Source organism: Bombina bombina, chromosome 4, assembly GCF_027579735.1.
Source record: "Bombina bombina isolate aBomBom1 chromosome 4, aBomBom1.pri, whole genome shotgun sequence".
In the NCBI taxonomy this organism is placed as follows: Eukaryota; Metazoa; Chordata; class Amphibia; order Anura; family Bombinatoridae; genus Bombina; species Bombina bombina.
Genome location: NC_069502.1, coordinates 916,074,548 through 916,091,440, shown reverse-complemented (window position 1 = coordinate 916,091,440; position 16,893 = coordinate 916,074,548). Strand labels below are relative to the sequence as shown.

General features: G+C 38.0%; 1 protein-coding gene across 1 annotated transcript in view; it reads right to left on the bottom strand.

Annotated features, from left to right (window-relative positions):
- Positions 1-16,893, bottom strand: part of TTC27 (tetratricopeptide repeat domain 27) — a 1,013,239-nt gene that overhangs the window by 535,926 nt on the left and 460,420 nt on the right. The window lies entirely within an intron of this gene.

Here is a 16,893-nt window from a genome sequence, read left to right as displayed (position 1 = left end):
AAATACATCTAGGAATATCACTTGGAGTAACTAGAATATATTAAACAAAAGAATGAATCTATTACTTCTGGCACTAGTCTAATGACAAATTCTCAGATGTTTTTAAGCAGTGTCTTATAACTGAAGCCAGTGTGTGAAAGAAAACGGCTCCGGTTTCATCACATTCATCCAAGCTCTTCACGCTTTATGGATCATTCTTTATCTTATCACATGTACAGTGCAGGACATCTGCGGAAGTTACAGTGGGCTACTATAATACAAAAAGGTAAAAGTGCAGAATGTTCTCCCATATCACAAAGAACACAAAGCACACTGGGTCTGGTGCAGTCATGCACAGACACATTTTATACAGGAGTAGCGTGAGATTGGGAGATTGTGCAATATTATACATAGTTTCATAGTTAATGAATTGTAGATTGTAACCAAACAATCTTAAGTCTTTGAAATAAAGATAACTTTTCCAATCCTCCAAATTATATATGGGTGAAGCTAATCAAGTTGCATCAACACAATCTTATGTTAAACTGCTGCCTTAGGCATACACACAAATATATTAGTAATGCAATGTAAATGGATTATTCAGACGGATTCATAGTTCCATCCATTGCCATTAATGTCTGACACACAGAGTCTGATAGGCTCCATTGGTCTTTAATAACGCAATACATTTTAGTTGAGTAGAAGAGGAAGACCTAAGCTTGTGTTCTCCTTAATTCATTAATTTACAGTTAGTTTTATTTAAAGTTTCCCTTGTTTAAAAACTCAAATTCAAATTTATGAAACATCAAAGCATAGCACACTGAGCACATTTTCTTATCCCTCTCACCAGAATATTTTCATAACCTACAGTATTATTTTATTACACTGTGAGTATGCATTTAACTTGCAGCACTAATGTTCTATTAAAAAATAAGCAAGCTTTATAAAATACAGTAATATTCTTAGTTCCAGAGTGAGCAATCTCTGTGCCTGTAGAAATATTGCAAGTAATCATGGTCCATAGCATGCAGTAATATTCTATTTTGTGCAGTGCAGTATATCATATAAGAGAACAAGCAAGCTCTGTGCAAGATGTAATATTATGTTATAAAGTAAGCAAGAATCCAGTCTCACTGCCGTGCTGCAGACTCCTGCTGAATAGACTACATCGGCAGCAAAAAAATATCCATCACCTTTTGTTCAGCCCCTGGGCGAAGGTGCGGACTAGTACAGCACTAGTCGTCATAGGTAATAAATTGCGTAGTCTCGCGTTTTTTTAAACCGCAGCGATTAATCGCGGTTTAAAACCGCATCCGCGATTAATCATGCAGCCATAATATATACATAGTATATTTACTCCACTGTCTGTGTGGAAAATTCTATGTGAGTAAGACGGTGGACACCCTCAGAACCCACATGTAGAGTTGCCACTTGTCCCTTAAAATACAGAACACTTATAAGTTACACATGCTGCAGGGTGTGCAGGGAGGAATATGAATAGTGCTGTCCAGAAACACAATACATGTTCCTCCCTGCTCACCCTGCAGCATGTGTAACTCATAAGTGTCCAGGAAAACATGGCTGAGGTGGCAACCCTACCCACATGGCGAATCACAGGACAGCCATAAGAACAGCATTGGATCAAAAGGAGTCTGACCAGAACAGTGGCGAGGCACTTTTTGGAGGCAGGGCATAAAGTATCTGATCTATGGTACACAATCATAGACCATTTCCCTGTACCATACAGAGGAGGAGACAGAGCAAGAACACTCCTACAGAGTGAATCCAGATGGATAGTCACACTGGGTACATTGGTACCCAGAAGACTAAACACAAGCCTGGACTGACACTGCTTCATATAGTTGCATACTATAATGTAGAACCAGTAGTCAGACTGTATTACAAAGGGTTGTCTAACACAGAATTCCCCCCCCCCCACCCCAATTAAGAGATGGACTTAGATGTATAGATATTAGCACTGCATTATTCATTAGGATCAAGTGATATGAGGTGATACATTAAAGACATTACATTATAAGCCCTAGATGATCACTGTGGATTTCAGAATATGTCCTTATGATGACAAATTAGCCCTAATTAATATGAATGACAGAACTGTACTCCGTTTTGAATTAATGTTTTTATTTCACTGGTAACAGGATCTTGCTTGCGGGTTGTCTGGTGGTGAATGGATACACTTTCACGCCTGCCGAACCACATGATGGCAGTGGAGACGTGACGTCACTTCCGGAACGCCACCGAAAACGGCGAGTACAGGATCCAAGGGTGGCAGGTATAAAGTAAAATATGCACACTGTTTTTTACTGTCTGAGGACGGGGTTAACCCCTAAACTTTACGTATTGTAATAAAACTATAATAAACTAAAATATGTGTTTGAGACCCAGTGAGTGCTCCTCCTTATATTGGATTTGTATGCTTGCTATTTGGTATGCACCCTGGGCAGAAAACGCAAGGCAATAATAGCAATAGGAGTGCTTTACAGGGAGTGCAGAATTATTAGGCAAATGAGTATTTTGACCACATCATCCTCTTTATGCATGTTGTCTTACTCCAAGCTGTATAGGCTCGAGAGCCTACTACCAATTAAGCATATTAGGTGATGTGCATCTCTGTAATGAGAAGGGGTGTGGTTTAATGACATCAACACCCTATATCAGGTGTGCATAATTATTAGGCAACTTCCTTTCCTTTGGCAAAATGGGTCAAAAGAAGGACTTGACAGGCTCAGAAAAGTCAAAAATAGTGAGATATCTTGCAGAGGGATGCAGCACTCTTAAAATTGCAAAGCTTCTGAAGCGTGAACATCGAACAATCAAGCGTTTCATTCAAAATAGTCAACAGGGTCGCAAGAAGCGTGTGGAAAAACCAAGGCGCAAAATAACTTCCCATGAACTGAGAAAAGTCAAGCGTGCAGCTGCCAAGATGCCACTTGCCACCAGTTTGGCCATATTTCAGAGCTGCAACATCACTGGAGTGCCCAAAAGCACAAGGTGTGCAATACTCAGAGACATGGCCAAGGTAAGAAAGGCTGAAAGACGACCACCACTGAACAAGACACACAAGCTGAAACGTCAAGACTGGGCCAAGAAATATCTCAAGACTGATTTTTCTAAGGTTTTATGGACTGATGAAATGAGAGTGAGTCTTGATGGGCCAGATGGATGGGCCCGTGGCTGGATTGGTAAAGGGCAGAGAGCTCCAGTCCGACTCAGACGCCAGCAAGGTGGAGGTGGAGTACTGGTTTGGGCTGGTATCATCAAAGATGAGCTTGTGGGGCCTTTTCGGGTTGAGGATGGAGTCAAGCTCAACTCCCAGTCCTACTGCCAGTTTCTGGAAGACACCTTCTTCAAGCAGTGGTACAGGAAGAAGTCTGCATCCTTCAAGAAAAACATGATTTTCATGCAGGACAATGCTCCATCACACGCGTCCAAGTACTCCACAGCGTGGCTGGCAAGAAAGGGTATAAAAGAACAAAATCTAATGACATGGCCTCCTTGTTCACCTGATCTGAACCCCATTGAGAACCTGTGGTCCATCATCAAATGTGAGATTTACAAGGAGGGAAAACAGTACACCTCTCTGAACAGTGTCTGGGAGGCTGTGGTTGCTGCTGCACACAATGTTGATGGTGAACAGATCAAAACACTGACAGAATCCATGGATGGCAGGCTTTTGAGTGTCCTTGCAAAGAAAGGTGGCTATATTGGTCACTGATTTGTTTTTGTTTTGTTTTTGAATGTCAGAAATGTATATTTGTGAATGTTGAGATGTTATATTGGTTTCACTGGTAAAAATAAATAATTGAAATGGGTATATATTTGTTTTTTGTTAAGTTGCCTAATAATTATGCACAGTAATAGTCACCTGCACACACAGATATCCCCCTAAAATAGCTATAACTAAAAACAAACTAAAAACTACTTCCAAAACTATTCAGCTTTGATATTAATGAGTTTTTTGGGTTCATTGAGAACATGGTTGTTCAATAATAAAATTAATCCTCAAAAATACAACTTGCCTAATAATTCTGCACTCCCTGTATCTTACTAAGAAACACTATATGTATGTGTGTATATATATATATATATATATATATATATATATATATACACACACACACACACACACACACACACACACATATATATATATATATATATATAACACTTAAAATTAGGGGGAGGTAAAAGGTGAGTTTAAAATCCTCCACTATGCACAGGGATTAAACATATAAATATATGCAAACAATAATGCAATAATAAAATGCTCATATACATTTGTTTTAACAGTTATATGTTCCTCTAAAGAATTCTACTACCAGAAGACAGAGGGACATCAAGGTATTCACAAAAGTTAGCAATATACGTCTATAAAAATAATCATCTTTTCAATGTTTATCAATGATAATGTGGTCTTTAATATCCCTGTAAGAGATAGATGTAAAGAACACTGTTTGCAACTATATAGTACACAATGGAACACATTTAAAAAAAAGACACACACTTTACAGATGCCCCCTTGTGGTGATGGAACAAAACAAAACAGAGATGGCATCTGCTTTTTCTTTGATCTTTGAACATAGTGATGACATTTGCAAGAAGATAAATACAGTGTATGCAGGAAAAGATATTTTCCTTTTCCATATGTGACGGCTGCTTACAGTTTCCTATACAAAGCATCCTGCAAGCAGATTGCTTTATCAACAATTCAACTAAGGAAGGAGGCACTCCACCTTGTTATAACTGATGACGTTTGTCAGTGACTCAGCATAAGATTAGAAATGATACTGCACAGATGACTGAAAAAATATTGTTATATACACACACACACACACATATATATATATATATACATATATATAGATACATACATACATATACACATATATATATATATATATATATATATAGATACATACATACACACACACACACACACACACACACATATATATATATATACATACAATTACACAATATAAAGTGAATTCGCAAGCATCAATAAGACACTCTGGGCAGTCTCTCCCAGAAGTAAAACCATGCTGATTTTGGTCCTCTGAATTGTTCAGGGGCCCCTTCATTATAATATGGATGACTCCTCATATCCTCCGCCTAATTGGTGGCAGGTTAAAGGGACAGTATAGTCATAATTAGACATTCACGATTCAGATAGAGAATACAATTTTAAACAACTTTCCAATGTACTTCTATTATTTAATTTGCTTCCTTCTCTTGTTATTATTTGCTGAATGGTTTATCTAGGTAAGCTCAGGAGCAGCAAAGAACCTACCATAGCTGCTGATTGGTGGCTGCATATATATATATATATATATATATATATATATATATATATATATATATATATATATATATACCTATTGTCATTGGCTCACCCATGTGTTCAGTTAGAAACCAGTAGTGCATTGCTGCTTCTTCAACAAATGAGACCAAGAGAATTAAACAAATTTGATAATAGAAGTAAACTGAGAAGTTGTTTAAAATTGTATGTTCTACCTAAATCATGAAAGAAAAATTTTGGGTTTCATGTCCCTATAAAGAACCAGTAAATACAGTACATTTGCATAATCAACAAATGAATGATAACAAGACAATGTAATAGCATTTACTCTGAATTTTCAAATGGGTCAAATTGTTTTTTTTTTTTCTGACAAATTTCAAAGTTATGTCTATTTCCCCTCCTCCTGTATCATGTGACAGCCATAAGCCTTCACAAATGCATATACGTATAGTCTGTGAATTCTTGCACATGCTCAGTAGGAGCTGGTGACTCAAAAAGTGTAAATATAAAACAACTGTGCACATTTTGTTAATGGAAGTAAATTGGAAAGCTGTTTAAAATTGCATGCTCTATCTGAATCATGAAAGTTTAATTTTGACCTGAGTGTCCCTTTAATCAAGCAGGATGCAGCAGAGGAGGAGGTGGCATCTATGGACTGGGAATTTATCTGACCAGGAGGCAACTATAGGATCCCATTCACAATTTAGATCACTCGCTCCCAGGAAACAATCTCAGTGGATCCTCAACCACCACTCACTTTAATCTACTTTACATTTTCTGCATTGCACAAAACAATGTTCATGCCAGACCAAAAAGTAACACATTTATGGACAAGTCTTGGGGGACAATTTATTAAAGTCTGGTGGACATGATACGCTGAAGCATATCATGTCCGACAGACATCGCTGAATGCGGACAGCATACGCTGTCTATATTCAGCATTGCGCAAGCAGCTCTAGTGAACTGCTTGTACAATACCGCCCCCTGCAGATTTGCGGCCAATCGGCCACTAGCAGGGGGTGTCAATCAGCCCGATCGTATAGAATCGGAGCGGATTGCTGTACGCTGTCTCAGAGGTGGCATATGAGTTAAGGAGCAGCGGTCTATAGACCGTTACTTCTTAACTCCTGTTTCCGACGAACCTGAAGGCTCGCACGGAGACAGGGTGAATTGGGCCCATAATAAATTGACCCCTAAGACACACTTGTACTTCAATATCTCTAATACAATTTCTAGATTTTCCCATTCAAACTATAAACTTGGTTTATTATATTCTTCTGTTTCAGAAATTATTCCCACCCACCATTTTCTACAAGGGTTCCATGTTACTTGGCTGTGTCCTTCACCAAGAAATGTAATACTAAAAGATGTACATCATCTTTAAGTTATTAAAGGGAAAGTAAAGTCAAATTAAACTCATGATTCATACAAAGCATTTTATTTTACACAAATGTACTTCTATTACCAAATTAACATTATTCTCTTGGTATCCATTGTTCAAAAGTAAAGATATGTTGGCTCTTAGGAGCTTGGGGGTGTGCATGTGTCTTTAGCATTCTATAGCAGCGACTATGTATAAAATTGTTATAAACATTGTTGCAAACTGTGATGCCTGATGGCTAAAGATGCATGCACGCTCCTCAGCTCACCTAGTATTACTCTTTAACAAAGGATACAAAGAGATATAAGCAAACTAGATAACAGAAGTGAATTGGAAAGATGTTTAAATTGTCATGCTCTATCCAATCCATTTATGTTTAATTTTGACTTTACTGTCCCTTTAAGGAATCGTCAGGTTTCACATTGACGGTTCTTATTTTTTGTAAAAATAAATAAAAAAAATAAAGACTATTCTATGGGAAAACTTTATCAAAGTGAGAATAACAAAATTCTCACGTTTGTCATCAAAGAAAACCTCACAAATAAATATCACAATATTTATGAAAGGTTATGCGCCAATAAAGTCGCAACTTTTCATATGTGTGAACAAACTGACTCATGATCATTCAAAAGTCTTTAATATATGCGAATAAGTTGTCTGGAAATGCCTTATTGTATTAAATCTCAATTGGCCTGTATATATTCGTAGTTCTCATATATTTATGCAATATTCACTTTTTAATCTCGCCAATTTGTATGTTGCAAGGTTGTGAAAATAAAGAGCGATATTGTCTGAAGGGAAAATGGAAAAATGTATTTTTCTTGCCATAATGGCTGTAGCTAGGGTTAGAAAATGCCCACAACAAGGTGCATAACCTGAAGAATAATAATTAATTAAATAAGAAAAAGGTATCTACAGATTTATATAAAAAAAAAAAAAAAAAATTAAATGTTAAAGGGACACTGAACCCAATTTTTTTTTTCTTTCGTGATTCAGATAAAGCATGCCATTTTAAGCAACTTTCTAATTTACAACTATTATCAATTTTTCTTCGTTCTCTTGCTATCTTTATTTGAAAAAGAAGGCATCTAAGCTTTTTTTGGTTCAGAACTCTGGAAAGCACTTTTTTATTGGTGGATTAATTTATCCACCAATCAGCAAGTACAACCCAGGTTGTTCACCAAAAATGGGCCAGCATCTAAACTTACATTCTTGCATTTCAAATAAAGATACCAAGAGAATGAAGAAAATTTGATAATAGGAGTAAATTAGAAAGTTGTTTAAAATGTCAAGCTCTATCTGAATCACGAAAGAAAAAAATTTGGGTTCAGTGTCCCTTTAATTGAAATAAGTGTACTAAAAGGAACTAAGATAAGCTCCAAAAAATAGGTAAATTTCCTTGATGAAAGAGAGCCAAAGAGGGGCAGAATAAAAATAATATATAAGAAATAACATCATTACAAACAATCACAATAATTGCAACATTTTTCTGCAGTCTTCAAAAATCTTAAAATATCAACTGAATCTAAAGGCTATTAGAACATATTAACACCTTGTGTGCTGCAATAGTTTTTCAATGGTCAAACTGTTTCCACAACTTTCCTTATTTGGAGGGGTCAATCTGGACTTCAGTCTAGAGAAGACAGGCTTGCTACTGCCATTATTTTAACAAAATATCCATTCTTTGTGTTCTGTGGAAAATAAAACAAACTGCAAATCTGGAGAGATATGTGGCAAGGTTAGGTTTGAGAAGCCTGTTATGAGCTCTTTCAATTTTCTGTACTGTAAAATCCACAATTTTCCGACTGTGACATGAAACCTTAAAGGGACAGTCTACACCAGAATTTTTATAGTTTAAAAAGATAGATAATCCCTTTATTTTGCATAACCAACACAGTTATATTAATACACTTTTTACCTCTGTGAATACCTTGTGTATCTAAGCCTCTGCAGACTTCCCCCTTATTTCAGTTCTTTTGACAGCCTTGCATTTTAGCCAATCAGTGCTAACTAATAAATAACTCCACAGGAGTGAGCACAATGTTATTATATGGCACATATGAACTAGCGCTATCTAGCTGTAAAAACCTGTCAGATGCACTGAGATAAGAGGCGGCCTTCAAGGGCTTAGAAATTAGCATAAGAGCCTACCTAGGTTTAGCTTTCAACAAAAAAATATCAAGAGAACAAAGCAAATTTGATGATAAAAGTAAATTGGAAAGTTCTTTAAAATTCCATGTCGAATCTGAATCATGAAAGTTTAATTTTGACTAGACTGTCCCTTTAAAGGGACAGTCTACGCCAGAATTTTTATTGTTTTAAATTCCCCAGTTTTGCATAACCAACACAGTTATAATAATATACTTTTAACCTCTGTGATTATCTTGTATCTAAGCCTCTGCAAACTGCCCCTTTTTTCAGTTCTTTTGACAGACTTGCAGTCTAGCCAATCAGTGCCTGCTCCCAGATAACACTGTGCTCGTGCACGTGAAGTTATCTATATGAAATACGTGAACTAACACCCTCTAGTGGTGAAAAACTGTTAAAATGCATTCAAGAGGTGGGCTTCAAGGTCTAAGAAATTAGCATATGAACCTCCTAGGTTAAGCTTTCAACTAAGAATACCAAGAAAACAAAGCAAAATTGGTGATAAAAGTAAATTGGAAAATTGTTTAAAATTACATGCTCTATCTCAATCATGAATGTTTATTTTGGCCTAGACTGTCCCTTTAAGTACCAGTCAAGTCCAAAAAAACTTTCATGATTTAAATAGGGCATGTCATTTTAAACAACTTTCCAATTTACTTTTATCAACAATTTTGCTTTGTTCTTTTGGTATTCTTAGTTGAAAGCTAAACCTAGGAGGTTCATATGCTAATTTTGTAGACCCTGGAGTGAGGATTGATTGGCTAAAATGCAAGTCTGTCAAAACAACAAACAAGGGGGCAGTTTGCAGAGGTTTAGATACAAGATAATCACAGAGGTAAAAAGTGTATTTCTATAACAGTGTTGGTTATGCACAACTGGGGAATGGGTAATAAACAGATTATCTTTCTTTTTAAACAACAAACATTCTGGTGTTGACTGTCCCTTTAAGGAAATACTTAGAAACAGTGAGAGATGTAAGGGATACCATTTTACATAGAGCTTTTTAGGCAAGGTTTAGGATTTTGAATTTGGCTACTATTATTATTATCATCATTTATTTGTATAGTGCCGGAAAAACGCTGGGTATGGAAACCTTTGAGCATTTTTGTACTTAATAGGTTGTTAAAGGGACGTGAAAGTGAAAATTAAACATTTATGGTTCCGACAGAGAAAGCAATTTTAAGAGACTTTTCCATTTTTCTATAAATCAAATTTACTTTGTTCTTGTATGCTTTCAGTATTCTTCCCAGGGCCTTTTTAGCGAGTGCACCACCCGGCTGATTTTACTGACCAGTGACCAAACGGCTAAAATTTTAGCCAATATAAAGCTAAAATTAGCTAATATAAAAATATATATATATATTTTTATTGCACAAGTTATTACTAAATACATTTGTGTTTTGGATAGCAGAAAATGATACAATATTAGAAAATATTACACTGCCCCCCACCCAGCTACTTCATAATGCCACCCGGCTGGCAACATTTTGAGAACACTGGCTTTGTTGAAAAGCATATCTAGGTATGTTAAGGAGAAGGCACGCACCACTTGGAGCAAGTTCACGATTGACGGTGTAGTGCTGCACTTTCCTAGTAGTACAGATAATTGTATGCACATTAGACCATTTATGTCCATTTTAACATAGTGTGAATAGTACAAATATTTCTTTACAGAGGTTGGTTAAAAGTGTCAAAGTGCACCTCAGTATAGTAATATGTTACTGCATTGGATTATAAGTGTATGATACATTTTTCTTAAAAAAGAAAAGCTGGTAAGATTAATAGAGGCATGTCATTCTTCCTATGGTGCTGAAAGGGTTACATAAGTCCAGCAAAAGAAACAAATCCCCACTTAGGATTGCGCCAAACCACAGGTTATTCCATGTGCATGAGCACATGGAAAACTCCTAATCAAAGGGAACTCCGAACAGAAAATGCATCTTTTACCCGGAGAAGATAGGGCTATTTTTCTTTTAGCACTTCACAAATTCAAAGGCTTGTGGAAAAAGAAGGTTGCCGCTGGGTAGATTAGTTCTTTCTGGAAATTTCCTTATGCGATTTTGCCTGTCATTTGGTGTTATTTGTTTTCTTCTATAATAAGTTTAAAAGCATCTAAAGAGAACTAACTTTAGATGTTAAAATTAAACTTTCATGATTCAGATAGAGCTTGCAGTTTTATGATAATTTCTAATTTACTTCCATCATCAAATTGTGCACAGACTTTTTATTTGCATTCTGAGGCCCCAGTTGACAGTGTATACCTATACAAGTCTTTGAATGGCTGATGGCTGTCACATGATACAATGGACTGGCAAAAGGTGAAAATAAATTAGTCACAAAAAATATACTGCTTATTTGAAATTCAGAATAAGCATTCTCTTTTTATTATGCACTTGCCAAGCTAAGGCTTAACCTATTTAGAATCGGACTAAATCGCGCAAAATTACTAATAGCTCATAAATTGAAATTATTTATTTTATTATTATTATACTTTATTTATGAAGCGCCAATATATTCCGCAGCACTGTCCATGGATACAATTCATTTAAATAAAACAATACAAGACTTGTAAAAGCACATACAGGAGGGATTGAGGGCCCTATTCCCGTGGGAATTTACAATCTAGAAATCCCCTAAGAATCCAACTGTAGGAGAACGGAGGGATAAAACCAACAAACTTTTGTCCTTGGAAGAATATCACTACTTCAAAACTAACAAAATGGCCTCTTTTACAATATTAAATTCTAATCGGAGCAAATACTTTCCGTTTGGAAGTAAATGATTAGCTAAACATTATCCCTATAGTTAAATAATAGGCTGACCCCCTGTCTCCTTTCTTCTTTTTACCTCCAGCATTTCCTATTCATGTCTCTTTTATACTTCAACATCTAGTATTTTTGCTTCTTTCCCAATCCCCCTACCTTATGGGTGATGTTTGTCTGGTAGAGCTGCTTTATGCTAAATGGAACAGATATCTCTCTTTCTCTGGCTCATATACATTATAGCAGTCAATGTCATCTTGATAGCCAGGTCAGAGTAGGAATAATTAAAAGGACTACTTTTCATTGCAAGTTTTACCTGCTGTGACTATTCCACATATTGTTTTGCACTTCATTTTATTTCTGTTTAATTGTTTTTGAATATTACAAAAGACATATGAAACACTGGGAAATATTGAACATTTTGTTAATGAGTGTCATGTACAAGGTATAATACAATAAAGAAACAATAAAAAAGAAAGCATCATCCTTTTAACCAGCAGAGGTAATGTAAATAAAAATTTACAAACAGGACAGAATGCTACTTATTCAAGCCTAAACTAACCCTGCTATTTCATTTACTTTCAGGTATGTCCCCCATCTAAACTGCCGTCTCTTCCTGGATCTTTTTTAACACTGCTTTATAACTTATTCTATGGTATGTCCCCCATCTAAACTTCCTTCTATGCCTGTATCTAATCACATCCTGTCCCCAGCATTTGCATTTCCTAATATTTTAAATTAATTAATTTACTAATCCCCACCCAATTTTGTTTTATGTGAATCTATCCCTTTGATCTACTTTTAGTTCTTAATTGTCTCACCTGTGTGTCACTCATCTCCCTGTCTCCACTCAGTTAATTGATTTAACTCAGCTGTCTGCAGAAGCCCTATATATTTAAGATCAGCTTTAGGGAAAGCATTTGCAGAGAACACATCTCTAAGCTGCCATCTCTCTAAGTGACATCTTTAAGTGGCAGCATTGAGAATTAGACAAGAATTGAACAAGATATGAAGAAGATTTGAGGCAGGCTAAATATTTTCATTTCAAACCAAAATTTTGAACTTTAAATTCTGCTATGTTTTCAGAAATGCTTTTCCTTTTAACAGCATCATGCCTATTCCACAGGCATGCTCACATGCTCATACCTTACCCTTCTCCACATGCAGTTTATATAGGCCCCTCTCTCCTTTCCTTTCTTCTCCTTACCTTAGCTCTTATGAACTACTTTCTATTTTAAAATCTTTGTCACTAAACTGCAAAACCTCACATAAATGCCCCCACTGCTATAAATCTCATTCTCACCTACTCTTACTTTCTTGCTGCTATTGGCATCAGGTGACATCTCTCCAAATCCTGGGCCCACCCTCATTCTCACCATTACCCAATCACGCACTCCTCATAGAAACATTAATAAAAGCAACACATATAACCTCATTTACTTCAAATGCATCCCATACACACACACTCCTTTCACTTGCACACTATGGAACTCTCACTCTGTGTGCAACAAAATTACAACCATTCATGACCTGTTTATTTCAAATGCTTTCACCCTTAAAGTAATTACCGACACCTGGCTATCTCCTTCCGACACCGTTTCCACTGCTGCTCTCACACATGGTGGTCTTCACTTTAGCCATACCCCTAGGCCAGATGAGAAACATGGCGGCGGTGTTGGGATCCTGCTCTCCCCCTCCTGCACTTATCAGTACCTACCTCCAATCCCATCTCTCTCTTTCTCCTCCTCTGAAGTCCACTGCATTCGCCTGTTCTCCCCCCTCTCCCTCAAAGTGGCAGTCATCTATCGCCCTCCTGGACCTACCTCCCATTTCCTTGACAACTTTGCCGCCTGGCTTCCTCACTTTCTCTCTACAAAGATACCAACCCTAATCCTTGGGGACTTCAATATTCCCATTGACAACCCATCTGCCCCGGCTGCCTCTAAACTTCTTTCACTCACATCCTCCTTCGGTCTCTCACATCCCCCCTATTCCCTACCCACTGTGATGGATACTCCATCGACCTGGTATTTTCCTACCGCTGTTCTATATCTGACCTCACCTGTCGCCCTTTTCCCATTTCTGACCATCGCCTGGTCACCTATAATGTTAATGCAACAGCTAAACCCACTCCTCCAACCCACCCCTGCACCTGTAGAAATCTACATGCTGTGGATCCGCTCCAATTTTCAAAAATTATTCAAGATCTTCTCCTTCACACTTCCACTATAACCTACCCTGATTTCGCAACAGCCCGCTATAACAAAACGCTGTCCTCTGCACTAGACACACTTGTACCTCCCCAGCTGCGCAAAACATCATGCCGTCAGTTGCAGCCCTGCACTCTCAGCAAACACGCTATTTGCAAAAATGCTCCCATACTGCTGAGTGTGTCTGGAGCAAACTCACTCTGAACCTGACTTCATACACTATAAGTTTATTCTTCGTTCATACACTTCTGCCCTTAGCCAAGCAAGCCTACTTCTCTTCTCTTATATCTACTCTTTCCTCAAACCTTAAACGACTCTTCTCCACCTATAACTCTCTCCTCTACCCTCCTGCTCCACCCCCTCCATCTGTCTTTAGTGCTCAAGACCTGGCAGACTACTTCTTAAACAAAACATATACTATCCGAAGCAACATCCCAACACCAACCTGCAATATTCCATCAACAGGCCCAGTTACTCCCTCTGCATCTTCCACCCAGCCACTGAGAATGAAGTTTCTTCCTTACTATCTTCCTCACGCCTCACTACCTGCCCACTCGACCCTATTCCTTCCCATCTAATACCCTCCCTATCTTCCACCCTTACTCCTGCTCTTACCCACATCTTCAACCTCTCTCTCTCTCGGCTCATTCCCATCTTCTTTCAAACATGCAAAAGTCACTCCCATACTCAAAAAACCCTCCCTGGACCCTAATTCTCCTGAAAGCTACCGCCCCATATCACTGCTTCCACTAACATCAAAACTCCTTGAAAAACTAGTTTACAATCGCCTAACCCAATTCCTGCCTGCCAACTCCTTGCTTGACCCCCTGAAATCCGGATTCCGCCCCAAACACTAAACTGAAACTGCCCTTACCAAGGTTACTATCTTCTCTCTGCTAAAAATATTGGACACTACTCTATACTCATCTTACTTCACCTCTCAGCTGCCTTCGACACAGTTGACGACCCCCTCCACCTACAGACCCTCACCTCATTTAGCCTCTGTGACACTGCCCTTTCCTAGATTCCCTCTTATCTTTCTCACAGGTCTTTTTCTGTGTCATATGCCGGCGACTCCGCCTCTCCAATGCCTCTGTCTGTTGGAGTACCTCAAGGATTTGTTCTGGGTCCTCTACTCTTCTCCATCTATACTAATTCGTTGGGTAAACTGATCAACAGTTATGGCTTCAAATATCACCTCTATGCTGATGACACCCAGATCGACCTCTCCACCCCTGCTCTCTCTCCCTCTGTCCTTTCTCATGTCAGCGACTGCTTATCTGGTATTTCTTCCTGGATGGCCTCTCACCACCTAAAGATTAACATGTCCAAGACTGAGCTCCTTCATATCCCCCCCCCCCCTTAAGCTCTACGCCGACTTGTGACTTCTTTATCCCTGTTGACGGCATCACCATTTCCCCATCGCCCCAAGTTCACTGCCTCGGAATTATACTTGACTCAAATCTATCCTTCGCCCCCCATATCCAATCGCTTTCTACATACTGCCGCAACCATCTACGCAACACTTCCAAGATTCAACCTTTTCTGTGCGCTAACACCACTAAGCAAATAATCCACTCCATTGTTATTTCCCGACTTGACTACTGCCTTGAGTTACTGGCCTTCCTCTTTCCTGCCTCTCCCCCCGCCCCACCTTCAATCCATCCTAAATGCCTCTGCCAGGCTGATCCACCTTTCCCGTCGCTATTTATCTGCTGAACCTCTCTGCGAGTCCCTTCATTGGCTCCCCATACACAGCAGAATTAAATTCAAAATTCTCACCCTTGCATACAAAGCGCTCACCAACACCGCTCCCCTCTACCTATCCTCTCTAATCAACAAGTATACTCCAGCCCGCCCACTAAGATCCAACAATGACCTGCTCCTTGCATCTGAAACTATCACCCTCCTCTCATGCTAGACTGCAGGACTTCTGTCATGCAGCACCTATCCTCTGGAACACTCTCCCTCATGCTGTCAGGCTTTGCCCTAATCTTTCTTCCTTTAAATGCTCTCTGGAGACTTTTCTGTTCAGAAAAGCCTACCACCTAACTCAATAATATTTATCTTACCTAACAACATTTCCCTCCTCTAACTCTGCATTAACATCTTTCTCAATCTTGCAGTCCTCACCTCCTGTTTCTCAACCCCCTTCCCTTCTAGATTGTAAGTTCCCATGGGAATAGGGCCCTCAATTCCTCCTGTATGTGTTTGTAAATTTTGTCCTGTGTCTTAGAAGTTTTATATTATTGTTTTATTTAAATAAACTATATCCATGGACAGCACTGCAGACTATGATGGCGCTTCATAAATAAAGTATAATAATAATAAAAATAAGATATGAAAGCTATAAAAAAAAAAATTGCGCAGTTATACAAATACTGCGAAACGCGTATGTAATACAGAATAGTCCTGTATAAAGTTTCCTGCACCCAACATAAGGTGACAGGAAGGACAAAACTACAAAGGTAACCTACACTCAAACTGCTCAAACTCACAAAAAGGAAAGGACAGGTAAACAAATCCACAATCTTTTAATACTGACAGAGGTAAATGACCTTGCCGAGTGTGCCTAGATTAAAAAGAACAGAACTGCAATCTTGGGTTATCACATATGAGTGTAACTGCTTTTGTTTGTAACGTGTCAACCCTTTCTAGTCCATTAATATACTACAATTTGAGCCATTTTCCTTATGTCTTTTTATTTTTTCATAAGCTTCAACTATATTTAAGATACAGTCTTGACAAAGGTCCCTGCGAGGACCGAAACGTTGACTGTACCAATTGATGAATAACTAACTACAATAAAGTTTGTAATTTTATGAAACTATTAAGACCTGTGAGTGCCTCTTCTTTCACCAAAGTTTATGTGTGTGTGTGTGTGTATATATATATATATACATATATATATATATATATATATATACACTGTATATATACACACACACACGCAAATGGACTGCACTCTCAAACCGGACTGGCTACATATTGTACGACCCTGCAAAACTCACAGTTTACTGGGACTTCGAAAGTTAACCCCAGACAGACTAACATATATATATATATATATATATATATATATATATATATATA